This window comes from Emydura macquarii, unplaced genomic scaffold (assembly GCF_026122565.2).
Source record: "Emydura macquarii macquarii isolate MOO-44397 ecotype Brisbane River unplaced genomic scaffold, CSIRO-AGI_Emac_v2 contig_2205, whole genome shotgun sequence".
Lineage (NCBI taxonomy): Eukaryota > Metazoa > Chordata > Testudines > Chelidae > Emydura > Emydura macquarii.
The window spans coordinates 14,214,751-14,228,199 of record NW_027132342.1 but is presented as its reverse complement, the minus strand read 5'-3'; the positions used below and the strand labels follow the sequence as shown (position 1 = coordinate 14,228,199).

The window sequence follows — 13,449 nt, the reverse complement described above, 5'->3', positions numbered from 1 at the left end:
AGTCTGCCTATGCAGAAAAGGTGATTCATGGTTTTATTCCACACTGAGTGGACCTTTAAGGGTTTTTAAAATATTATTTTATATCCTAGACATAAAATGAGAATAATGAAAATCTGAGTGAGATACATTCACCAAGTAGCATAAAACTAAGGCTTCTCTCTTCCCCAACAGGCAGATTCTCCACACTAGTGCAGATTAAAATGAAGTGTTGCAAGTGATCTTTAGTCTATTATGTAGATTTGCTGCTTTTGCTAATTTTGTTTTTGAGGGGGAGCAGGTGGAAATGAACTCTAACAGAGGTATTCCATTGATAAAATCTTCAGAAGCAACTACTCTAAGCCAATAAAAATCTCCCTATGGGTTTTCCTTAAGGTCAGGGGAAAAATAGGGTTGTCACCGTGGGGTACAGAAAAACCTCCTGAGCCCAGCTGGCCATGTGTATTAAGCACACTGACAGATTTCCCATCAAAATGGCCCTATCACCTGAGCCATAGGCCCAAGTTCCATTAAGGGCTTAGATTCACACCCTTTGCTGACACTGTACTAAGGGGCAGGGTGCTGTCCTATGAACGTTACTGTTCTTTTCATGTAATATTAAACTCAGGTCCTGGCTGCTCATTTCTTAATCGGATGTCCTGGTGGAAGTTAAAGATCCCAGGGCACCTTTCAAAAATAAGTAGGGATAAAGATCTGGCCAACTTCTCTGGAACCAGGCTGTGTGAGAGTTATTGCTGAGAGCACAGGGGCTATTGGATTGGCCAGCATTGTCACTACATTACCAGCCTGTAATTCATTACTGTAAAGTGCTTTAGAATACAGGGGGTGTGGGTACTGAAGACCAAATTATCTTTTATAGCACTCAGTGCCAAGGAGGTTTGAAATTATTCATTATAATAACTCTAAGAGATTCTTGCTGGGTCCCATGTTGAGAATTATAGGGAACCATTTCTGGAAACAGAACTCTTTCTTAATGTTGGCATTTGGAAGGGGAGTTCTGTTGGGAGCCAGGTTGAGTGCTAGAATCCTAGGGGTGGTTGGTGATGGTTTGGCTGGGGGGAAGGTGGGATATTTGTAATTGGATAGGTGCTCCTTCCCTCGCATTAACAGTCTAGCTTGCTCCACTGTCCCCACTGCCTTCCTTGAACTCAATCACCTTCTCCTGTCTCCCAAATAACTTGATGCCCAGCTGTTTCTTTCCTGTACTTCTCACACAACCTCTTCCCTTCCCAATTGATCTCTGTTGGCATGTAAGAGCTTCTGGCACCTCGAGATCCTTTGGCACACAATGTTGGAGCGATGGAAGTCTCTCTGAGCTTTCCTTCCACTTTGGTTTCAGTATACTTGGCCTGGCATCAGGTCACCTCCCCTGCCCCTCAATTGGCATTTTCTCTGCTTAAATCAGGATATCTGATTGTTTTATTAGAGTCACTTTGAATGGGTCCTTTGCCCATTGTGTCACAGATTAACAAGGCATTGCACGTATGTTTGGATCTGAATGGCCCTCGAGTCTGCAATAGTTTAAAAGAGAGGTTTTATTTCTTTGAAAAACTGACATTTAAAACACAAAAACACATAAGCAAGAGGGAAACCAACCATCAGAAATGTTATACAAATATTGTTAAGTGCTTAATTTATTCATTTAAACCCATAAAAGCAGGAAATTTGACGCTTAGGCTGAAATAGTACTTCTAAGAATCTTAGAGGCCTCCCAACAGTGGGTGATCTTGCATACTTGTCACATGATTATTTCTTCTACCTAGGTGCAAAAGGGGCACTGAGGTTGTAACTATCCAAGTCCAGTCACATAAACTGGCAACATAATCAATTAATTGCAGCACAGATCTTTCCACATTGAGCTAAAGGCAAAGTTGTACTCATGCACCACCACCACACCTCTTGGGAACTGATCTACACCTCAGTCAGTCTGATGCATTCCATCTGGCAAAGGACAGTAGGGCCTGTAACATATAAAACTGCACATCACATGTTTCAGCCTGATCTCTAAATTTCCCATCTTTTATGGACTTAAGGCTGAATCTTAATGCACATTCTTGTGATTTGATAGTGGTGTACGAACAGACCCAGGGAGCTGAGGGCACCCCGGAACCAGAGGAAAAGTTTGTTTGGAAGCTAACAGAATGACATATCTCATAGAAATGAAAACTGAGATTGCTGCTTCCAGAAATAGCATCAGAGCATAAGACAATAACTACTAGTAGGTTCTGTGCTGCCTTCATGGGTGCCTTGCCTTCAAGAGGTTCTTCACAGTTTATTCTGAAAACACGAGAAGCTCCAGTGGTGTGGTGTAATTTTAGGTAAAGGGAATATTTGTGATAGTCATTATTTTAACTTGACCATGTCAGATGTTATCCAGCTCTGTAGTTGTGATTTTATTTGAATGATACTGAAACACCTCCAAGGGTTGCCTAATACAGCAGGTTCATGGATCAAAGTGAACCTCTAGTTATATGGCCCCTGAATTTGATACATGCCTTCGAGGTTGGTAAATGTTTTGATCCAATTATTCGCCATGAATAAATAAACTGATGAATTTTGGCCTTCTCTCACAAAATAATCCTTATTTCTAGCAGCAGATTTGTTGCTGGTAAGCATTAGATGAATAGTTATGCAAATATGTTTCAGCCTAATGGTTGTTCATTAGCGTATTTACTATTTGTTATATAGTTCTTTGAAGTAGGGGCTGTGTCTTCATTCTGTGTTTGTACACCATCTAGCACAATGGGATTCTGGTCTGTAGCTGGGCTGCGAGGCACTATGGCAGTACAAATAATAATCTGTGCTGGGAGATCGATCACTTAAAGCCACATGGTATTCTTTCAACTCCTGGGCTGAATAACCGACACTTCTTAAAATGAGAATAAGTCGCAAACAACAAGTAGCAAATAAAGAGTTTAAAACAAATAATAATCCATGCTAAAATTCACAACACTTTTGGTACTGCAAATGTTTCCACGAATAAGTTGGTGACCGTCCAGCTGCTCACAAACAATGACAAATAGAATCCTATGGATAAGAGCAGAGAGAATTTGCTGCATTTGTTTATGACTATATTCATAGACCACTCAACAAATTCAAGTTCCACTTCGAAAAATGCCTCTCCCATCAACTGCAGCATTGAAGCAGTTAGATAGTCTGCACAATTGTTCTTACTGAATTGAATTTCACTTTGAAGCCAGGAGGCAACGAAGGAAGAAAACTGAAATGCCTGCAGGCCCCACAGAAAGAAGCTAAACTCCAAGAAATGTAAACTCACGCTACACATAGCGGTGAGCCTGCGCAGAATTGCTATTGCTTGGATGGTGTGCAGCTAGTTAATTTTTTAAAAAATGCACGCAGCATAAAGCACTGCATGCAGAAACAGAATTCATGGTACTTTTCAGCATGCCTGCGGACGGCTCCAGTGTATGCAGTATATATAGTGTACGCATAGTGATCACTAAGATTATGCACAGCAGCACAGTAACATATTTGCTCTACTGCCTGCCAGCAAGGATCACAACCTGATGATGTGAATTTCCAGCCCTGACATCGTCCATGCATTTGCCATGGCTTATATGTCTGGTATTTCTTTCCTATAATAACTTCCCTTTAGCCATGGTTATTAAGACCTCCATCTCTGTGAAATAGCTTGTGTTCAGCGAGGCAGGCACTTAATGGGAAGTGATATTGTACGGGGTAGTTTAATCCAGTACATTCAAGGAGGTAAATGATAGATTGTTTACTTCACTAATCCACATCTAATTACTACAGCTCACAGAAAATGAGAGAAAAGTTGCACTGTAGGTAATGCTGACAGAGATTTAAGAGTGAGTTGGGTTAAAAGGTCCGTGTATAATATATAAAATATATACCGTGGCTTGTTGAGCTCAACATAAGGGACAACACTTGGTCTCTGCTGTTGAATTCATTGCAACTGCTTGATACTCCATTGCTGGAGGCGGCACAAAATTCTCACCTTTGCTCCACTCCTACATGAAAAGTTGTAGGAGGGAAGTTGACGGGCTCTTTTTACAATACAGCATTCCATGCTGAAAGAGATGTGGTGCACATGGGGGGCTTTTATTGTATGGACTGGGGAGACCTGGGAAAACCCAATCCTAACGCTATGGGTGTCAGACACTTAGCTGACTCCAGGCTCAGTTGCCTAGCAACTCAGTGAGCTCTGGTGGGCCCAGTAAACACGCACTAAGTGACTGTGCTCCCTGATTGGTCAGAAGAGCCAACAGATGCCCATTTAAGCCCTGTAGCCATAGCAGCTCAATGGGTTCCATGTTCATGGCTGTGCCAGATCTGCATCCTGCTCCCAGTTTGGTTCTGATCGTCTGATTTCTACCTCCTGGTTCCGACCACTGGCTTGTCTCCTGACCACAACTCTTGCTCTGCCCTTTGGCTCTCTTCTGACTCCTGGGTCTGACCCTTGGCTTGCCTGCTGATCACACCTCTGGTTCTGCTCTATCCACCAGATTTCACAGCCTACACCTTGTTGTATGGCAGGTGGCTCCTGGGAAGCAGCATTGACAACACACTTCCTGTATGCTCCCTGTGCCTCCCCACCTCCCACCAGCAATGGCACACAGCTGGTGGCAGTACAGTGTTACCATTGCTAGTGCATACTGCATGCTCTGTGACTCCTCCACTGGTGTCCACAGAGTGGGGGGAGGGAGAGATTTGATTCTGCTTCATGGAAGAATCAGAGGAAGATCTCAGTGAGCAATTAGGATCAGAATTTTTAAAGGTATTAGGCACCTAGGTGCTTTTGAAAAACCCACTGATTTCAATATTTTTCAAAACCTGGCCCTTGCCCACCACTCCATGTCTGTTTCCAGTCATATCACATGGTGTGGAGGTTTTGCAATGTTCACTGTGGGAACAAATTGACACCACCAAACCACCAATCTCATTTCACTGGTCACTGAGCTCATGTCTGACTCCCACTCCACAGAGATAAGAAGTCAATCTCCTGACCGTGCAGCACCAAGCCCATCTCCCCCCACCCTCCCAGCAGCCTCCCCAACACCTCTCACCTCCGATCTCCCACTGCACGTCCCAGCTGCTTCTCCCCAATGACACAATCACTAATGGACTTAGACCATAGCCCACATACAATTGTTTCTATAGGGGTGGTTTTCAAACAGCCCTTTTTGTCATGCAGAATTAACCTTTTCACTCCTGGACTATCTGCCTCCTTCTTCTCTGCTGATTTTAGAGTTCTGTTTTCCCTGGAGTCAGAAGGCATGTGCGGCAGCAAAATAGAGGGACATATTTGCTGGAGGTATTGTGCTTAATGATCATCCACGATTGCATGTTTGTCCTGTACTCTTTTATTCTTTTTATTTGTACTATGGTAGTGCTTATGGGTCCTAATCTTGGACCAAAACCCCATAGTGCTAGGTGCAGTACAAACACAGAACAAAAAGATGTTCCCTGCCCTAAAGAGCTAATTTCAGAGCTCAGTAGAAATATAAGATGAATGACAGCAGGAAGCACAAGGTAACAATGAGTCAGTATTGGTCCATATGATAAACAGCCATTACACTGCTTTATAGCCACTTCTCCTTTAGCGCTTGATCCAAAGCCCACAGAATTAAACAGAAAAACTCCCATTAACTCCAACTGGCCTTGGATCAGGCCCATAAAACGTTAACTCCTCAGGGGCCAGAGACCTGATGCCACATCCTGTTTCTAGGACCATATACAGTGATAGTGCTACATAAACAAATACCTAGGATGTTGCCACCTTCCTTAAGACAAAAAAGTGGCACAGTGACACTGCACCAAGACATGTTGATATCATGATGCAATGGTCAGAAGACATGCATTGCTTTTGCTACTTTATAGTGGGAGCCTTTTGTGTCCTGCAGTCTTAGACAGATCCACAAAACTCAGGACTCTGCATGGAGTTTACCAGGGTAGCTGCCCTACAGAGATGAGAAAAAGTAGTGTTACATTAACATACATGCTCTCTCTCTATATTTAGTATATATCCTTTTTCTATAAAGCCAACTCTCTGACAGTCCCAGTGCCTCCTATAATGCTACAGTTTGCAACTCTGCTATTTTTCCTTCTCTCAGCATTTATAAAATGTTTCTCTCTTCCTCCCCCTCTCCTGCCATTATTAAGTGAGGTCAGGTGCTTCTGGAACCCAGCGAGTCTAATTATCCACAAAAAGTAATCAACATTTCTTATAGAAACTGCCACTGTTGGTTTACATTGGGGGGTTCAGGAAAGTAATAAGGTAAAGAGTTTGGTAATTAAAGCCTCATTATTACATGCTCCCCTTTACATTCTCCATTTAATAAGTCCTTTGCTTTGGAAATGGATAGGCCAGTGCTCACTTGAGATGAACAGGGAGGAGAGTTTAAGATTAGTTTTCATATCACTCCTGATAGAACATACTTTATCAAAGAAATTAAGGAAAGAATAATACAAAATGCACTATCTTCTTCTACAAACTGCTTTCCAGTTCACATAAAATGCCTGCTATTGTGGGGAAACATTGCTTTGTCTTTGGCATCCAGAGTTCATCAAAGGGATCTCTCAACTACTACAAATACCTATCTGATGACAAGGCTGTGTGTGAGAGAGATGGCCACCATCTTGGCTAATACCACGGCCCTCCAGAGTTGAAAGCACGAGATGTTACAGTGTGAGCTAACAGGAGTCGGGACTTGTAACACACACATGCACCAGCAGGTTTTGTATGTGTGGAAATTCAGAGTAATAAGGAGTGAATTCATTCATTCACTAAAGATATTAGAGCTGAACCCGGAGCAAATGAAAGGGGCAGCTTTTGCCTCCCATATGCTGGGACTGTCAAGGACCAGTATGGTCCCTGGTGCATGTTGGCACAACCTTGAGGGTTGAATGAATTGGCACCTCAGCTGGAATGGCCCCTCTGAACCATTATGCCAATGTAGAATGGGTAGGGTGTTAGAAACATGCTGGGCACACCTTTTCTTAACACCCCCTATGGAGAGTGGCACACAGTTGGTTATGCACCTGCTGGGAAGTCACTTATGGCGGAGGATGTATTTTGTAGCTTTACATAGCAGGATAGACAGCGGGGGCCAATTCTCCCCAGGTGTAAATCATTAAATCCCCTGAAATCAGTGGAACTGTGGCAATTTACACTAACTGAGAATCTGCACTCTACTTCTTGAAAACACTGCAAACAGCAGCAGCTTCCTTTCACTCAAGAGGTTCAGCTTGTGAGCAGTGTGGTTATTGTGCAGTGAAGATGATTATCATGCTACCTCACAAATTATGGTCAGGACCCTGAACCATTGGTACAAAACACCTGACAAGTTTAATGTACCTTAACTGACCGTGCAGAGTTGAACCAATCCACGCTACAAGCCCATCGATGCCACAGTTATTGGAGCTCCTTGTGTTTGTTGCCAAGTCCCAATTTTGACTGGGCCCATCCTGAATCCTGTAAGGTGAAGTTAGAATTCTGCATGCACCATGTAGTTATGCTGTGTCAGGATGGGGTGAAAACTGCAACCTGTTGTATTCATTTAGATGGAATAAAAGGGCCAAACATGTTAACATGACCCGGTCAATGTCCAGCATTAAACAGTGTTAAACAGAGTTTGGTATACAGAAACCTCAGCCTGCTTAGTGCCATAGCAAACACAGTATTAAAAATCCTTTTTCACTTTTTATTTAGGTAAATAAAGGAGGAAAAACAGGTAAAGCATTTGAAATGTAAAGTATTAAGTAAGGATTTCATTTTAACAGCATCCATTGTTCTTTCTCTTTTGCTGGAGAGAGTTTTTAGAAGAAAAAACACCCTTTTTGACTTTCTCTTAGATGGTATCAAAGCTGGTAATAACTGTCCATTGGGGAGAAAAGAAGTTAGTTGAGCTGGGCTGGAGCTGTTGTTGTTAAAGTCCAGTCCCATTTCATTGCAGGTGATATTTGGGATTCAGCTGGAGTCGACAGAGGTGGTGATGTCATCTGGGTCCCTCTCTCTGGCCCATTCTGGTCAGGCCATCTTTTAGGATTAGGATGAAGAAGTGCTGGGGTCCCAGGACATGGTAGGGGTAGCAGCTATTAGGGTGAAGCTTGCTCGAGCACCCAATTTTTCTCTTTTTTTAAGGACCCACAAAGGGAGTGGTGGATGGATTAACCCTCATTAATTTGTCCACCAATTGGGCCTAGTTTCTGGCTCCCATTTTTTGTTCCACACTTTTCTTATTTACCAAGCGTGATCTTAACACAGTCCTTCAGTTATATCAGGCGGCCTTTTTTGGGGTGACTAATTCAATCTGTCTCCCTTTTGTACCTTTTCCTGTCAACATTTGTTGTTACAAGCTATTGTGAAATCTTATGAATTTATACTCACTTCTTAGAATGGTGCTCACAATTAGGGTACATTTGTAGGTCCAATTATTGAAACAGACCTGATGACTTTGTTCCTGATGTACATGAATTAAGAAGGTGGCAACCTTATGAGAAAGAACAGGAAAGAAGGGGGGAAAAGAGGAGGAGAAAAAGGGAGATTAGAGGAGAGGAGGAGTGGAAAGGAGCAGAGGGAAAGAGAGGAAGAACGAGAGACACAAAGAGAGAGACTAAGGGCCAGATTCACAAAGGCATTTAGGTGCATAAAGATGCAAATAGGTGCCTAGCAGGAGTTACCAAAGCACCCTAAGTGAATTAGGAGCCTAACTCCCATTGACTTCAGACCAGGCTCCAGTAAGGTCATCAATGTGATTGGGAGGAGGATGGGGAAGAAGTAGAGGAAAAGGACAGAAAATTTATTTTTACTACATTATCTATAGGAAAACAGCAGTAAGCAGAAGCAAAGGAGTCATTGGGACAAGAAGGGGGCAGAACATGTCCTTTTTGTCAGAAGGACCTCGTGCCTAGCACAAGATCTAATATTTCCAAATCTCTTCTTTTTCTGGTTCCAGGACTATAATATCAGTGGCTGGGATTTATGTGCAAAGCAGCAGCAGCAGCAAACAGAATTCCTCCCTCTGTTTTCTTGGTAATTTATCTGAAGGCTATAGACATCTATTTGGAAAGCCAAGGGGGAAAAAAGCATGAGGGATTTGGGGTAAATTCAGCAGAACATGGAAAAGGCACACCTGGCCTGCCATTTGTTATGTTCCCTCTTCTCTCCCTTATGATTTATATTTTATAAATCCTTTTTGTTGTGTTTTTCCCATCCCATCCTTCTGTTCCAGTTTGATCAGATTGTATAGGTTCAAAATGTACTCCTGTTACCTTAATTAAAGTCATTCCCCCACCACCCACCCACACGCACTAGGGAAGATGAATTGGAAATCCCCAGGCGGCTTCTCCGTGGGCAAAGTTAGACACAAAATGGAAAGCTACATTAAGACAAATTCCCTCTGCTAATTGCTTTTTCTGGATGCTGCAGCTATGTGCTCTAGGGACAGTGCTTTTACATGCTCATAGATTCTTTTTATCCTGGTCAATTTGGTACACAGATAGCCAGACCAACAACACTAAGTGGGACATTTCTCAGAGGTTTTAGCTGTCAGATTCACACAGCAATGAAACAACCCCTCAGCCTGAATCCTGTGATCCCAAGTCAGCTGGCACAGGCTAGCCGCGGGTCTTTCTTTGTTATGTCAACATACCCAATATTTCTGATTTTCCCCAAAGGCATTTTGCTCACCTCAGAATGGTCTCTGACTGAACTGAGGGCTGATGATGCTCTGGCAGTTTTCTTCCTGAGGACTGCGCCACTGTATGCAATAAAGATGTTTGCTGGTAAAGTTTATGGGGTGTTCCCCTTCCCACCCTCCCCCCGGGTATCCAACAGTCATGATAATGGTGGCAGAATTGTGGAGGATCTCAGAGGAGGGAGAACTGTAATAGTTTTGCATTGAGAGATACAGTATCCTGAAGTCATCTCTATTTGACTGTACAGTATATCACAAGGATCTGCAAAGTTACCATGCAGGTCTAATACAGAACATATGCAGACAAATATAAGAAAGTGAAGCTGTTACTACAGCTGGGCTGAACTGTAGAAGCAGTGCACATTTATCTAAGGACTTATCCTGGTCTCAGAGAAACACAGAATCTGTCATTGCTCCATGCTGGAATTGAATTAGTTCACATGGCAGAGACTGGTTTAAAATGTATGTTATGGCTTCCTTAGAGAGAGGTTGAGGCTGTGTTTTGGACAACAGAAGTAATTTGGATAGCATGGTGTATTTAGTTATGTAATGGTTATGCCTTTGTTTTCAGTGCACTGTACCTTTAAATTGCCAATGATTTTGCTGTCTGCAGAGACAGCTAACCACTTTGTGTTCAGCTCATTGCAGGCTGACAGAGGAGACAAACACAGAGCTCCTTCATGGGAACTTGATTTTAGTTCTTTTTTGATTTGTGTTCTCCTTATCTATCATTCAGGTTATTCTGACTCATAGTATGTTTGGTCTTTGAGCATGAAGCAACAAGGCAGACACAAAGTAAAATGGCCTGGATTTACTACAGTGGGGAAATGCTACAGGCCTGCATGAGCCCTCGAAGACAGGGTTAGTGCTGGAGCAGGAAAGCAGCAGCATCTGATGTGGTGCTTCCTGGCTGCCAGTGGAGGTACTGTCAAGGCCAAGGATTCAAAATTCAGGAGACAATCCATTCATTTCCACTCTGAGATGCACACATGCCCTGGCTCTGGTGTATCCATTCCACCTACCACGTATGCATTATGGCACTGTTGCAAGTAGCATTATGTTCTGAAGAGAACAGGATGAGAAGCTGGGCATGGAGAAGATTCTGATTAGCAAAACAGGGAGCACGGCATGAAACAAGAGCTTCAGACTTGGCCACAGCAGCCCCACTCCTCCACAACTCATCCTCTTTCTACCTTTGCTCCTCCTCAGAACAATTGGGTTTGTGGGCTTTCTAAGCTACGGTTGCAATGAAGGGCAGCCTAGCCTGGTTGAAACCTTGATTTATACAGAAATAGGAAGCAGCAGACGTTCTATAATTCTATAGCTTTATTATGAACCATCTGTATAATGTTGCCATCTGCAAAGCTGAGATGCAGATGTGCGATTTTGAAGTTAGGCCGGTGAACTATGCCTTAACTGCAAGGCAGCTTTAGCCAGCTTAAAGGTTGCATGCAGGTTTTCATGAATGGCAAAGAATTACAGGCCAGATCCTCAGCTGGTATAAATCTCTATTGACTTCAGTGGAACAAAGCTGTTTTCACAAGCTTGAAGATCATAGAGGTTAAAGAAGGAGGAGACCCATTAGATCATTGAGTCCATCCCCTGGGTGAGGACATATCAGCTAGTAGAGTGATAAGAACCAATGTTAGACCTTACCCAAAAGATCAGTCAGGGTAGTACCATTCAGTCTAGTACGGCTGTCGCCTGATGCCAACTGCTCATGAGACCCCACATATACAAATAGAGGGCATCCTCTACATTTGTACTTAAAAGCAGAAGGGCAGCCGTTCTAATATTCTAGTTTTCCCTCCACATTTTTATTTCTAGAGGCTGCTTTTCTCTGTAAGTTTACATGATATTCTGGGGATTGTTAGCTATTTCAGAGAACCCTCCGATGAAAAGGGCCACCCTTTAACACTGAAAAAGGCAGATTCCCTATGAAGCAAGGCCTTGCTTTAGATTTTAATTTAGCATTAAAAATAGTTACTTCTCTCCCCAAGATGTCCAGTGGAACAGCCTGACTTTCAGGCTCCAATTCCCAGTCCCAGGCCTGGCTCCCCAAACATTGACAGTAGAGCAGTCTGTCATTCGAGGGAGAATTCCCAATTCCTTCCCCTCACAGGCACTTATGATGGAATAATCTATTACAGCTTCAGTTCCTTAACCCTCACCTGCTCTCTCAAGCAGCCCCAGTGGATCAGTCTTTCACTGCAAAACTAATTCCCAGTCTTTCCATGATACCCGTAATAAGTGTCAGATGTAATTAATTATTAATGATATAATTAAAATAACACTGGAGCCCAATGGTCCAGAAAACATAGCCATGCCAATAAAAACAAATGAGAGAGAATCAGGATAAAAATAACACCAAAGGAAAATGCCTAAGGTAGGTTTACATGGAGGGTGGGCTGATATATAGACCATTGCATTAAATACCTGGGTTCTAGTCTACAACTGGATGACTGACTTTTAAAAGAGAGCAAAAAGTAGAGAATAAAGAAAATGTTCATTCACCATATGCATTTTTGATGAGTAATCATTAGTGCTAAAATTGGGGAGGATTTCATTGCATGAATACTTAGCATTGGGCCAATACTCATAAATAATATCATACCATAAAATCCAACTTTGTGTTTTATCCATGAAAATGTTTGAGCCAGTTTTTAAAATAATGTACTGTACAATCAGCTGCATGACAGAATAAAATATCCCGTGACCAATATGCAGGGTAGGTGGTATGTAGGTGTGGGTGTGTCTACTGGCATGTGTATATTATAAAGAGATTTGCACAATAAATGTCAAAAAGTTTTGTGTAGCATGTTGCATGAGGTTAAAAAAGTCACATTGTGGATGTGAGGGTCTTGTGTGTTGATGTGTGTGATAATAGTGAGGTTTACCTGGCCTTTGGAAGTGTGTGTATGTTTGTATCATGTGTGGTAGTCTCAGAGCATGGCAGTGAAGGTTTATAACAGAGGCAAGAACAGCTGGAGTCTGCATGAAGATATGCACCTTAAATATTATACACGAGATTTAGTGATTATATCATTCATAAGGTTTTTTGCAAGCTAATTTATTTGCTGCCTTTCACAATTTGGTATTCAGTTTCCAGGGCTTCATGCTTGATCAGAGATGGAACATTTAAAACAACCAAAATAATCTGGGAGTCTACAAGCAACAATGGTTTCGGTGTTATAATTGACCATGATATCCAGAGGCAGGAGAAGACAAGGAAGAAAAGAGACGCATCTAAGGAAAACATTAAAACACTGTGGAACTAGCACTACATATACTCAATTCACTGCTCAGTTACCAGCCTCTGGTACTTTCCTTTCCTCAGTTATTCGTGTCTGCTGAGAAATCTAGCTTGTTAAGGCAAGGACTCTGACCCCATCAGTTTTGCCTGTCTGGCATTTATGCGCTATAAAATAATAATAATAAATGTTAATGTTTCCAGCTCATGATTTTATCCCTAGTCTCACCATATTTGCTGTTTTCCTTAAAGGCTCAGCTCCTAGAATCATGAGCATCTCACTTTCCAATGAAAACTAGAAAAGCTGGAAAATATGACCCAAGTAAAGGGTCAGAAAACAGAAGTCAATACAGAGAACTCCAACGTTTATTTTAAAAAACCTCGTGATTTTTAACAGGTGCTAGTATGCTATACCAGGTGCATGCAAGCACCCCTGTGCACAGTCTCTTCTGGAGTTCTCTGTAGGGCCGTGGACACAGCCTTTTTAGCAAGGCCATGTGTGGTTTGCACATTCAGTTCTCC

At 42.4% G+C, this 13,449-nt stretch overlaps 1 long non-coding RNA gene across 1 annotated transcript; it reads left to right on the top strand.

The window, feature by feature from the left end:
* The first annotated feature begins 12,001 nt into the window (after positions 1 to 12,001).
* LOC137160437 (uncharacterized) lies at positions 12,002 to 13,130 on the top strand. The gene is made up of 2 exons (XR_010921880.1): positions 12,002 to 12,063; positions 12,780 to 13,130. It is a non-coding gene; the product is annotated as an uncharacterized lncRNA (long non-coding RNA).
* The last annotated feature ends 319 nt before the right edge of the window (positions 13,131 to 13,449 follow it).